Source organism: Globicephala melas, chromosome 14, assembly GCF_963455315.2.
Source record: "Globicephala melas chromosome 14, mGloMel1.2, whole genome shotgun sequence".
NCBI lineage: Eukaryota > Metazoa > Chordata > Mammalia > Artiodactyla > Delphinidae > Globicephala > Globicephala melas.
In genome coordinates, this window is record NC_083327.1 from 65,258,642 (window position 1) to 65,271,311 (window position 12,670).

A 12,670-nucleotide genomic window follows, 5' to 3' on the forward strand; every position below is an offset into this window, starting at 1 on the left:
ATTTAGAGCTAAAGAATATATAAGTCAAAATATAACTAGGTAGAGGTACAACATTTGTTGTTAGTGTCTGAAAATGGAACATCAGAAGTAACCTTGGGATCATTCTCAACTACTCCTCCACATTGTATCAATCAAATCACCAGAGGGAACTAAACATTGCCACCGGTCCTTCCCTTTTCTGTGTCAGTTTAGGCATTTGCCTTTATTAAAATTATCTCATAACAGGCCTTCCAACCTCCATATCCCATCCCACATACCTGTCCTCATTCTTTTTTTTCCAATATAATTTTATTAAAAACAGTATGTGAACCTGGCATTAACAGTATTAAAAAGTAATGAAGAAGAGTCATTGTTCTTAATGTGCTGTGATTTATTGGTGGGCACAGGCAACAAAAAGAAAAGAAATTCTGGAAAGCTTTTTAATAACTTCTATCTGGTTTTCATATTCTGATTTTAAACAATGAATAAAGATAGGAGGAAAAAAAAATTAGAAGGCAATCTCATTTGTGAAGAAGACTCAAAAGAAAAAACACAATAGCAAATCTATCCACCAGATTAATCTCCCATGGCCGAGAATAATTTACTCAAAGAATACATTGATGTTTTACAATTAGAAAATTTATTTACGTGTTTCATTCATTACGTGTTTTAAAAAAGAATTACTTAATTGATTATCTTGAGGTTACCAAAAGATTATTAAATTCAGTCCTCATTTCTTATTGGAAAAAAAGTTACAGTGAGCCAAATGAATAATGGAAATATTTTAAAATTAAAATGCATGTACCTAAAGCTATCAGCAAATATTGTTCCTTATTCACTATTTTTTAAAATGCAGATGCACAGAAAAATTATTAAAATTGAAAGGGTACTACAATGAACGTTCATACATACTTCTGAACTCACCATCTTTGAACATTTTACTACATTAGTTTCTCCTCTCTCTCTCTCTCAACCATTTGAGGCATTTTACAGATAGAATACTAATTCACTCCTAAAAACTTTATGACATGTTGTCTAAGATGACAGCATTCTCTTACATAACCATAGTACAATGGTCAGGCTCAGAAAATTGAATACTAACAAAGTAGAGTTATCTACTATAAGCCTGTATTTAAATTTTCTCATTTATGTCACTAACATTTATGTTGTGTTATTTATGTTATGTTATATCGATATTATTTATGCCTTTGATAGACTTCTTTTTTTGGCCTTGCTTGGATTGCACATTGTGTATAATTGAAATGCCACTTTAGTCTCTTTTAAACTTTTAAAATAGAACACTTTTCTACTTTTTTTTTTCGTGAGAGAGACTTTTCTGAGAAAACCAGATGAGTTGTTTTGGGGTGTGTCTATCAATTTGGATTTGTCTGGTTAGTCGCTCATACATAGACTCAGGTTAGAAAAGTTTCCCCAGGGATACTGCTTAGGTGATGTTGCATTGTCTTTTTCAGGGATTCACACTTGGACACACAGAAGGTCAGTTTATCTCAATTTGGTATTGTGTTTGAGTAGTGTATTGGTTTTCGACTGCTATGTAACAAATCACCATAAATTTAGCAGATTACTTAACACAAATTTATTGTCTTATAGTTTCTGTTGATCCTAAGTCCAGCCCACAGTAGCTAGATTCTCTATGCTGGAACTCACAAACTGAAATCAAGGTGTCAGCCAGCTGCATCTGGAGGCTTGACTAAGGAAAGAGCTGCTTCCAAGCTCCCTCAATCTGTTGGCAGAATTCATTTTCTTGCAGCTGTATGACCTCTGTCCACATTTTCTTTCTGTTCGCCAGAGATCACTCTCGGTTCTTCCAGGCTGCCCACAACTCCTTATCACATGACCTCCATGGGAGATTCAGGACATGGGAGCTGCTTCTTTCTCACCCAGACACACAAGAGCACATTCCTCTATCTCCTCCATCACCAACCAGCCAGAGAAAACTCTTTTTTTAAAACACTCACTTGATTAGGTCAGGCCTACCCAGGATAATCCCCTTCTGCCATAAAACATGACAAGATCACTGCAGTGATATCTTATTCACAGGTTATATTCACACAAAGGAAAGGGAATTTTACAGTGCATTTACACTAGAAAGTGAAACTCTTGGGACTGTCTCAGAATTCTGCTTACCACAGCCAGATTTTGCATTGTTAAAAAAAAAAAAATGACACTGAAATGATTTAATCTTTGAGGGGTAAAAGAATTTCCATATAAAATTATCTGAACCTTGTCTTTTTTGTGGGTAGTTCTTTGATATGTTTCCCTACTTCCATAGAAACTGATCTGTTTAAGGTTTATATCTCTACTGGAGTCAATTTTGATAAATTTTTCCTAGAAAATCATGTATTTTATCCAGGCTTTACAATTTATATGTATGAAATTTTGTAAAATATTCTTTATAATTTTTATTATGGTATTGTTTTAACAATCTCCTATAGGTATTTCTGAATTTGCATATTTATGTTCAGTATTTTAAAAAAATTATGTTACCTAGTTTAGTTTTTTTGAAGAAAAGCATTTTTATTTACTAATTAATTTTGCTATTTTTTTCCGTGTTTAGCCTCTTAAATTGTTGATTTTGTCTTTATTATTTTTTTCCTGGTGCTTACCTTGGGCTCACTTTATGTTTGTTTTCTCATTGAGTTGGAATTTAATTCACTTACTATTATTTCTTAACATTTACTGATATAATATTTAAAGATATGAATTCTCCTCTGATCACTACTTTAAATGTATTCTATTATAGTTCATAGATATTGATATGTATGTTTTTATGTCAAAATTTTTTAGAAATTTTGTGGTTTGGGTTAGTAGATTTGTATTTGCCCTTCCTCCAAGACATGTTTAAAAATACCTTTCTTGTTAGTTAATATTCTTAGCATACCACAAATGTTTAAAAGTTAATAAGGATCCTTTCTTTCCTCTCATCTTTCCTTCCTTCCTTCCTTCTTTCCTTCCTTTGTTCTTCTTCTTTTCTGAATGATTCAATCCAAAAACCATTAATGTAGCGACAAGCAAAATAGCATACATACCTGGCACAGAAAAGGGAAGCACGATAGTGCTTGGTGCAGAGAGTCTGGGTCTGAATGGGGGAAAAAAAGGGTTTCCATTCAAGACAGTGACAGAAGAATGATGAGGTGGCATACTGAAGCCCCAGTAGTAGAGTGAGAAGGACCTCCACATGGAGGGGTGGTGACAGCACAAAAGAATAATTGTACTTACGGTGGTTGATTCAATAAGTAAATATAATGGGGATTATAGTGACCAAGTTTCTTACTGTCAGAGAAGAGAGTTACAAATATGGAAAGGGAGGAAACTAGAATAAGATCTGTGATATTAGATTGGAACTGGACATCAATATGAACTCAAGGTTTTCAACACATGCAGATAAATAAAGAATTACATGTAGATGCCTTGCTATGCCTTCACTCTCCAGGTTCCTAGTTTGTTTGGAATTTACTTTCAAGGATACAAAGGAAAACTACATTTCACAGCCTACAATATGTGCTTGACTAATATTAAAATACTACATATACCATTAGGATCATTTTAAACTGTCAAAACCAGCAATGATTATTCAGCAAATGTCAGGGCCAATAATCTCTATCTGTATACTGTTTGATAATTGAACCATTCTGATTTGTCACTGTTATTAATTAAACATAGAAATGGATTTAAAAACCCAAAAAACAAACAATGTGGTCTGCAAACAAGCGTTTCTTCTAATATAGTCACCTCTGGGAGGCAGAGGAGTTAGAAAGGTTTAACTTATGTTGCTATTGTTGTCCTGAACTAGGAGTTTATTTGTGTTTCTGCTGTTCAGTTATTTCTGAACTTCCCTGTTCAGACCTCACTATTTTAACAATTGATAGTTACAGAAATATCTGTGTGAAAATCTCTTCTATGGGAATATCAATGGGAAAAAGAATCTTGTGAAAAATGAGTCAATATACAAGTACAGTCCAGTGGATTCAATTAAAAACAACAAAGAAGAAAACCCCTAAGTACCCACTTAATTCTTATGAAAAACATGAATCCATGCATGTGATACATATTTTCCTAAAAACATCTTTCAACTGAGAAGTCACGGGACTGCTAAGTTGGCACTTCTGTGTACTTTAGAGAAATGACCTTAAAACCTTTCATTTTCTTTCCTCCTGTTTCCCTCTTATTCTGTTTTCCAGCTATGAATTTTTTTTTAAGCTGGCATTCCATGCAAACCAACATTGTTACCCTTGGTTATGGTTTTATATTTTAATCTTATTTTCTCCTTGACATTTACCTTTCCATCCATGATCTGTTTTTCCCTAGCAGCAGGGCTTCCCTCTCCTTCTGTGTCACATAATAACAAGTTCAAAAGCGTAGACGTTCGGTACTCAGAGCCTGTCGCCTCCACTGTAGTTTGGTCTCCAAGGTTAGATCTATTCTTATTTTACATTTACCTTCATTTTAGTTGGGCCTGTGATACAAGTAATAAATGTCTCCTAAATACTCATACTTTCCTTCTCCCTTCCCTCTCCACTTTTCTGCAGTATTAAAGGCCAGAAAAACAAATATTGTTTTGACAGTGGGTTCCTGGTAGTATATATACAGACTTGTTTTGTATACAACAATTATTCTTGAGATAGCCAGTTTTAAAGAACAGTTAATACAGAAAATCAAACACATTTTAAAAAGGATATAGTTAAACCTTTTGTTTCTCAGCTCTCTCCTTTGCTTGCTGTGAATAAACACTTACTATAAATGTCAGCTCTGACAGCAAGAAAATGTCCTGAGAGAGTCTTGTCTTTTCAGTTTGAATGTTATGGCTTATAAGGAAGACTGTTACAATGTTTCACAGTCAGATTAAAATAGGAATTTTATTTCACCTGAAATTCTCCTTAGGCCCCATGGGTTTCACCTTGGAGAAATACTTATATGTAGATAATACAACTATTATTGACTCACTTTAACAAATGTAAGTGCTCCCCTCAGAATTACTTGTTTGTAGTTTAGAATACATCTGGCCAAGAGATGTTCAACATTCTAACTTCCTCTTATACTAACTAGAAGGCTGTGTGGGCAGCTATGTTAGTCATCAGAATTACCAATCCATGGGGATGAGTGATACCTCTTAACATTTTCCAAAACCTATGTACACACGAATTGCCTTAAAGTTCTCTTAGATTTTTTTTCTTTTTAGAGAAATGGGTAAAATCTGAAAACATGAAGAATATTTAGCACAAGAATTAGTTCCAAGCAGTTTAAAAATAATATAATGGGGAGTTCCCTGGTGGCACAGTGGTTAAGAATCTGCCTCCCAATGCAGGGGACACGGGTTCGAGCCCTAGTCTGGGAAGACCCCACATGCCGTGGAGCAACTAAGCCTGTGTGCCACAACTCCTGAGCCTGTGCTCTAGAGCCCACAAGCCACAGCTACTGAGCCCACGTGCTGCAACTACTGAAGCCCGCGTGCCTAGAGCCTGTGCCCCTCAACAAGAGAAGCCCCCGCTTGCTGCAACCAGAGAAAGCCCACGCACAGCAAGGAAGACCCGACACAGCCAAAAATCAAATAAATTTATAAAAATAATAATATAATGACCTACATGGGGATTTCAAGCTGGAAAGGCTGTTAGTTTATTATATTTATTTATAATATTTTTATATATTATTTATATATTAAATATATAATATTTATTTATATATTTATTATATATATAAATATCTATAAATTTACATATATAAACTATATATATATATACAAATATAGTTCAATGTCTCAACAGTTTTACATTTCAACAATAATAGCTGAGGGCTAATTCAATATGATTGTAGAGCTAATTGAGGTAGTGGGAGGGTATATTTTTTATTTTTGTTTTTCATAGAATTGAGGACTTTGTTATTTTTAAATAATATGCTCAGGAATTAATTTTGTAACAATTTATTTCACATACTTAACTATCAATTTAGTATTGAAGGCTCATGATTAGGGTTGACATACAAAGTTTTAGGAGATGAGAGCTTACAATATTGAGTTATTGAGGTAAAGAGCCATCTGATTTCCTGTTTCTTTGAAGTATTTTTCAGAATTTATCACTTCTTTTGAACAAAATCTTATATCTTTTGTGTGTGTTACATTGCCTGACTGGCCCGATTCTTCAACCGTCCCTGCAGCCATACCCTTACTTCTGACCTCATAACAGGGCAAGTGTATTTCCTACTCTTAACTTTAGAATTGATTACGTGACTTGCTTTAACAAATAGAGTCAGGAGTGACTGCATGTCATTTCCTTCCAAATCAAGGATTTAAGATGCCTTGCTTGTTTTTTCATTTTTTTGTTTTTCACTTCTGCCATTGTCATAAGTAGAACCCTGTGCTGATTAGACTGCTAGTCAAAAGTGGATGAGAGGGGGCTTACCTGGTGGCGCAGTGGTTGAGAGTCCGCCTGCCGATGCAGGGGACATGGGTTTGTGCCCCGGTCCGGGAAGATCCCACATGCCGCGGAGCGGCTGGGCCCGTGAGCCATGGCCGCTGAGCCTGCGCATCCGGAGCCTGTGCTCTGCAATGGGAGAGGCGACAACAGTGAGAGGCCCGCGTACTGCAAAAAAAAAAAAAAAAAAAAAAAGTGGATGAGAGACCTATGAATCAGAGTCACCCAGTGTTACTCATAGATCTTTAGTAAGAAGCGTATCGGTTTTAGCCACTGCCTGTGACACATACCCACCCAGTTGATCCCTGCTTAAATCAGCTGAGCCTCTCAAAGCCATGTATGTGTGAGAATAAGTGATTGTTGCTTTAAAACACTAGGATTTTATTTAACAGTGTTAATGAAGGATAATCGACATGTAATAAACAGCATACATTTAAAGTACACATTTTGATGAGTTTTGACATATGTATGCATCCATAAAACCATCGTCACAAAATTGTCATCACAAGATAATGAACAATCACTCCCAAAATCCAAACTTTGGTCATGCTACTTTGCTTTTCCTTTCCACAGCACTTTGCCTACCCCATCTATAGGCAACCACAGATCTGCTTTTTATTACTATACTGATATTTTCTAGGATTTTCTCTAAATGAAATCATGTAGTAGATACTCCTATTTTGTCTGCTTTTTGTCAGCAAAATTATTTTGAGAATCATCGATAGAGTAGCAAATATCAACAGTTCAATGCTTTTTATTTCTGAGGAGTTTTCTATTGTGTAAATAATCCACGATTGTCTTATTCATTTAGCTTTCCATCGCTGTTCGTTTTGTTTCCAGTTTGGAGGCTACTAAATAAGGCTGCTATAAATATTTCAAGTACAACACTTTGTATAAATACATGCTTCCCTTTCTCTTGAGCAAACGCCCAGGAGCAGAATGACTGGAAGAAATGTTAAATGTATATTTAACTTATTAAAAAACTGTCAGACTATTTCCCAAAGTGGTTGTGCCATTTTATATTTCCAACAGTTGGAAATTATTTATCTTATAACTGGAAGTGTGTACCTTCTGCCTGCCTTCTTCTAACGCCCCCCTCTTCCCATCCTCTGCCTCTGATAATCACAAATATGATCTTTTTTCTATAAGTTTGTTTTTGAAGTATAATTTAATAACCTTTTGGGTCACTTGGATGCCTAAAATTAGAATGTATGACAACGCCAAATGTAGAGGATTCAGACCACTGTAAACACTTACACAGTGCTATTGGTTGTGTAATATACCACAGTCACTTCGGGAAATATATTTTTACTATATATCTATATGTAGAAATATATCTGTAATTACTCTATATCTATATTTATATCTATATCTTTATCTATATCTATCTGACCAAGGAGTTCAATTTCTGTGTTTTTACTCCAGAGAAATATCCACAAAAGAATTGGTAAGAACGTTTTATTAGATAAAGGCTGGAAACAAAGCAAATGTTCATCAATAGAGAAATAATATATAAGATATATTCTTAGCATAGAATAATATTTTCAATAAAACAGAATAAATTACAGATACACAGACCAATATGAATGAAAATCTAAACATTATGTTGAGCAGAAGTGAGACCAAAAGTGTAGATATTGAATAATTTAATTAACATAAATTTTAGGAATAGGCAAGACCAGTCTTCAGTGATGGAAATAAGAATGATATGGAGTGGGAGTGACTGGAAGGGGCCCTGAGGACACTTTCTGTTTTGATGGAAGTGTTTTATACTCTGCTTCATGTGGTGGTGGCATGGATTACACATTTTTTAACTCATTGAGGTATACACTTAAAATCTGTGCATTTGACACTATATAAATTGTTCTTCAATATAAATAAAACAAAATCAATGCAGGTAAAAAACTAGAGCTTCGAACACTATTACATCTCATGGTAATTAAATTTTCAGCGTTTATGTAGGGTCATATATATTTGAAACATACTGGATGGTAGTTTTATGCTCTAAATATAAGTACTTGAAATTGAGTATTTTTTATCAAGGAAGGACATCTTGATCAAAACATTGTATAGCAAATCACTTCAGAAAGCATTTAATGTATTTATCAGTCTTCCCACCTTTACAAGAGGTACAAATTGGTTGATGAAATAAATATGTAATGAAGTACAATGCAGGCAAGGAGGGCAAACTTGGCTCAGGACTTGAGAGCTAATGAGTGCCTTTACATCTGTGATTTCCTTAAATTAGAAATTGATTACAAGAAGAAAGAAAAGAAGTGTAGATTTCCAGTTTCAATGATCTAATATTATCCTTAGCTCTGTTTAGATATGAACATATATATGAATATACATACATCTCTAGATATCTACATATAGATATGATGTATATCTGTATAGATATCTTCCAGAAGATTTTTGGTCCATTAAGGCATAATTCTGGTATCTGGAATCTAAGCAATGAATAATTTTTATTTTTCATTTAATAAATAGTTATTTTGTGACTATTATGCTAATTACTGTCTTAGTTTCTGAGGATACTGGTGGAAGACAGGAAGATTATAAAATCACTAGAAAAATTAAAATAAAAAAGTAAATTAAATTATGTTAAGTGATATGAATAACGTAAAACAGGGGTAACGTAAAACAGGGTAATGCAGGAAGTGACCAAGTGACTGGGTTGGGAATTTCCAGATAACATTAGACAACATGGTCAAGGAAGTCCTCTCTGAAGTCACAATTTTTGAGGTGAAATCTAAATGTTGAGATAGTGAGGAAGGGCATTCCAAGCAGAGGAAATAGCAAACCCAAAAGTTCCTAAGTAAAACAATCTTCAAATATTTCAGAAATGGAAATAAGGTCAATGTGGTGGACTATCATAGGTAAGGAGTTGGATGATACAAATGATGTAGTAGAAAGTAGGATCTTAAAATGCAGTTTGTAGATACATAAAGGAGTTTGACTTTTAAGCTAAGAAAAAATAGGAAAACATTGGTGTATTGAATAGCAGCAGGGATGAATCTGAGTGGTATTTTTAAAAGATCACTCTATGTATTAAGAATGGACTGTAGGAGGGCAAAATGGAATTTATTACAATAATTTTGGTTGTCATTGATGCTTATCTGAGATAAAAGAATACATATGATGAAATCTATAGTTTGCTAAAAAAATATCCTTCCAGTTAGCAAAGAGGAAAACTAAGTAATAGATTTAGTAACTGAATATTCTAGAGTTAGTTTTGAGCCATTTTTGAGCCAATCTCTAATTCTGTTTTAACTTCTCATTATGTCAACCTTGAAAATATTTGAAATCATATGTTCTGTGTGTCTTTCATATTTTCTTTCTTTCTGTCCTACAACATTTTCAAGTAATATTATATAACATTTTTATATCTTGGTACATTTATGAAAATGAAGGTTTAAGAAGATCATGCAAAACGTTGGTAAAAAATTATAAATTGTTTCTAAATTTTTTTTCTGAGTCTAAACACAAAGGCCTATGGAATGGAAATAAAAGAATCACCTTAATGAATCATCCTCTTAATATGCTAGTCTAATTCCTAATATTTTGTGTTAGCAGGAACTTATGTTCACAATAAATGTTGAATATAATGTATATGTGTGCATACATACACATTAATTTACTCATTATTTCATGATGTGTTTACTTTATTCTCACAAATCCATCTGATAAGTGACCATGACCATGACTAATATTTCTTTTGAGCCCTACTGCACCAATGAATGTGTTAGGCACATGAAAGAAATTCAGAAATGTATATTTAATGAATTTCATATTCTACACATGTAGCTATGTCTGGGAAATTTGTGTTATTTGTCTAAGCCATTTATTCACATGAGTACAAGTTAAACTTTTTTGTTGCTTATTTCATTCAGAATTTTTTATTTCTTTTCATATTACTGAGTGAAGCAGTAATGACTGAGAATACATTCTATGTTAACCTATGGTTTATGTTCATTGTAAGGCTATTCTGTTTGCACTATTCATTATGAATATCATACTCTTTTTCTATTTTCTAGTCAATGTTATTCTGAATAATATTATTCATCAGTATGCTTTTCACAGTCATGAATATGCTTCAGTCAATGGGTAAACATATTTTCTACTGCATGAATGATTATGTAACAGGCTTGGAAATCTGCTGTCTTAAGAGAACACAATATCATTAAGCTATATTGGCAATATTTTCATATTATTTTACTGTCACAAAGAAATAATATATGGAATGCACTGAAATACACTTAAATAAATTGGTGAAGCCAATTATTTCAATATTTTGTTATTGGATTAGGACAGAATATGAGAAGTTTATTTTGTGGTGTCTAATTGCTATACTCTTGGTGTTGGATGTTCATGGTATAATTACATTATCAATCTCTATGACCCTCAGTTTATTATTCACCATTGTCTTTAGATATTTTCTTCCTACTCTGGGGCCAGAACCAAAGTCACTGAATTTTACTGTATCTGTACATTTGAAAGAACTACAGTGCATAAACTTTAAGCAAAGCAGAAATGGAAAGGTTGACATTTTATCAGATATGTGGCATTATTCTTCTGGAAAAAAAATATTCCCATCTTTCCATGATTTCATGGATTTCATGAAATCCATGATTTCAAAATGAAACACTGACAAGGTCTCCAAATCCTAAATGCAGTCTTCAGCATTTTCTGGACTAGAAAATGTTTGTTGATATTGAATGAATTTTACTTAAAGAAACAAATAGGATGGTATTATTTTAGCTAGCTCTCTTGGTAATAGCTTTATTCTGTATTCTTCCTCAATGTAACAGTAGCCTGCAAGACAAGAAAGTATATCTGTGTGTTCAATCTTTTGATTTCACCTGAAATGAAGCTGCTCTGCCCCTAAATCAATATCTCAGTGTTGAGCTGATTACATGTTTGACGTTCGTAAAAGGATGAAAGAAGGCTGAGATATTACTCCTGTGATAAGTGGGAATGTGCAGAAACAACCCAAGTTATAACTACACAGAGCTGTTATTTTTTCTTTTCTTGTCAGAGTATGCTGTACACAGAACTGTTTTAGGAATCTGACCCCTGCTGTAAACTGTAATTAGTGAAAAATGCCATTGAACTGAGAGGGTCTGGACAGGTCAAGAAGAAGTAACAGCCAAGGTTGTCTTCTCCAAAATACAAATCAATGCACAAAGTTAACTACCTTCTTAATTCACTTATAATCCTTGGTGAGCTATTCAGACGATTGTCAACCCTTTCACTGTAAAATAAAACTTATTTTTGTATTATTCTTGTCTATGTTTAGAATGGAAGGTGGTATTGGGAAGGACAAGGGACAAGATGTGCTAGCATTTAGATGTATTCACTGGTACTCATTGGCCACTGGGTCATAGAAAATGTTATTTCCTTCCTGAGGCTGGGAAAGTAGAAAATAACAGATTTTATCTGGATGAATTTGATAAAAAGAAATCCTGTGTTCTCTTCTGGTGCAGTGGAATATGATACTTCATGGACTGGGGGACATATAACTAGGTAGGAGAATCGAAAAGGTCACCCAAAGCTCCTTATTTTTTTTTCATTCAGCAAGAACATAGCTATATATGAAAAGAGGTTTAACAGGCATTTCCCAGATAGTCATTTACAAGGATATCCTCAAAGTTGCTCCCTCTGGTCTGCCTCTTCTACCCTTCAACATATGATTGTCAACAAACATGAGGCTGATTTTTCTAGAAGGTTACTATTATAGCCCTTTTGTGGCTTGAGAGCAGGGCATTTAAAATTTACTTCCAATTGTGCATTATTTTTGAAATTTTATAGTTGAGTGATTTTTCAAACCATATTCTACAGAGCTCTTGAGGTAGCACAGGGACATTGTGGGCAAGGGAGAGATCAACTGCTAACCTTAGACCTCTTACCTATATTAACACCAGCTGTTCCACTTTTATCAGCATTGTGTTTTCTCATATCATTTTGATTGAAGACTATTTACTGATAAAAATGGGAGACTGGGATTGATGTATATACACTAATATGTATAAAATAGGTAACTAATAAGAACCTGTTATATAAAAAAATAAATAAAATAAAATTCAAAAAAATGTGGCATGATACAGGTCAGGTACAGGGGGATTGTTGAAAAGTAGAAATAATTGAGCCTTCATTTCTTTTCATATTCCTTTTCATACTGAACAAATCCTTATCGAGCACGCATATAGCTTAAGACAGCAGCAAGTCACAGAGGAGGGAAGACATTCTCAGGTTTTTAGTGG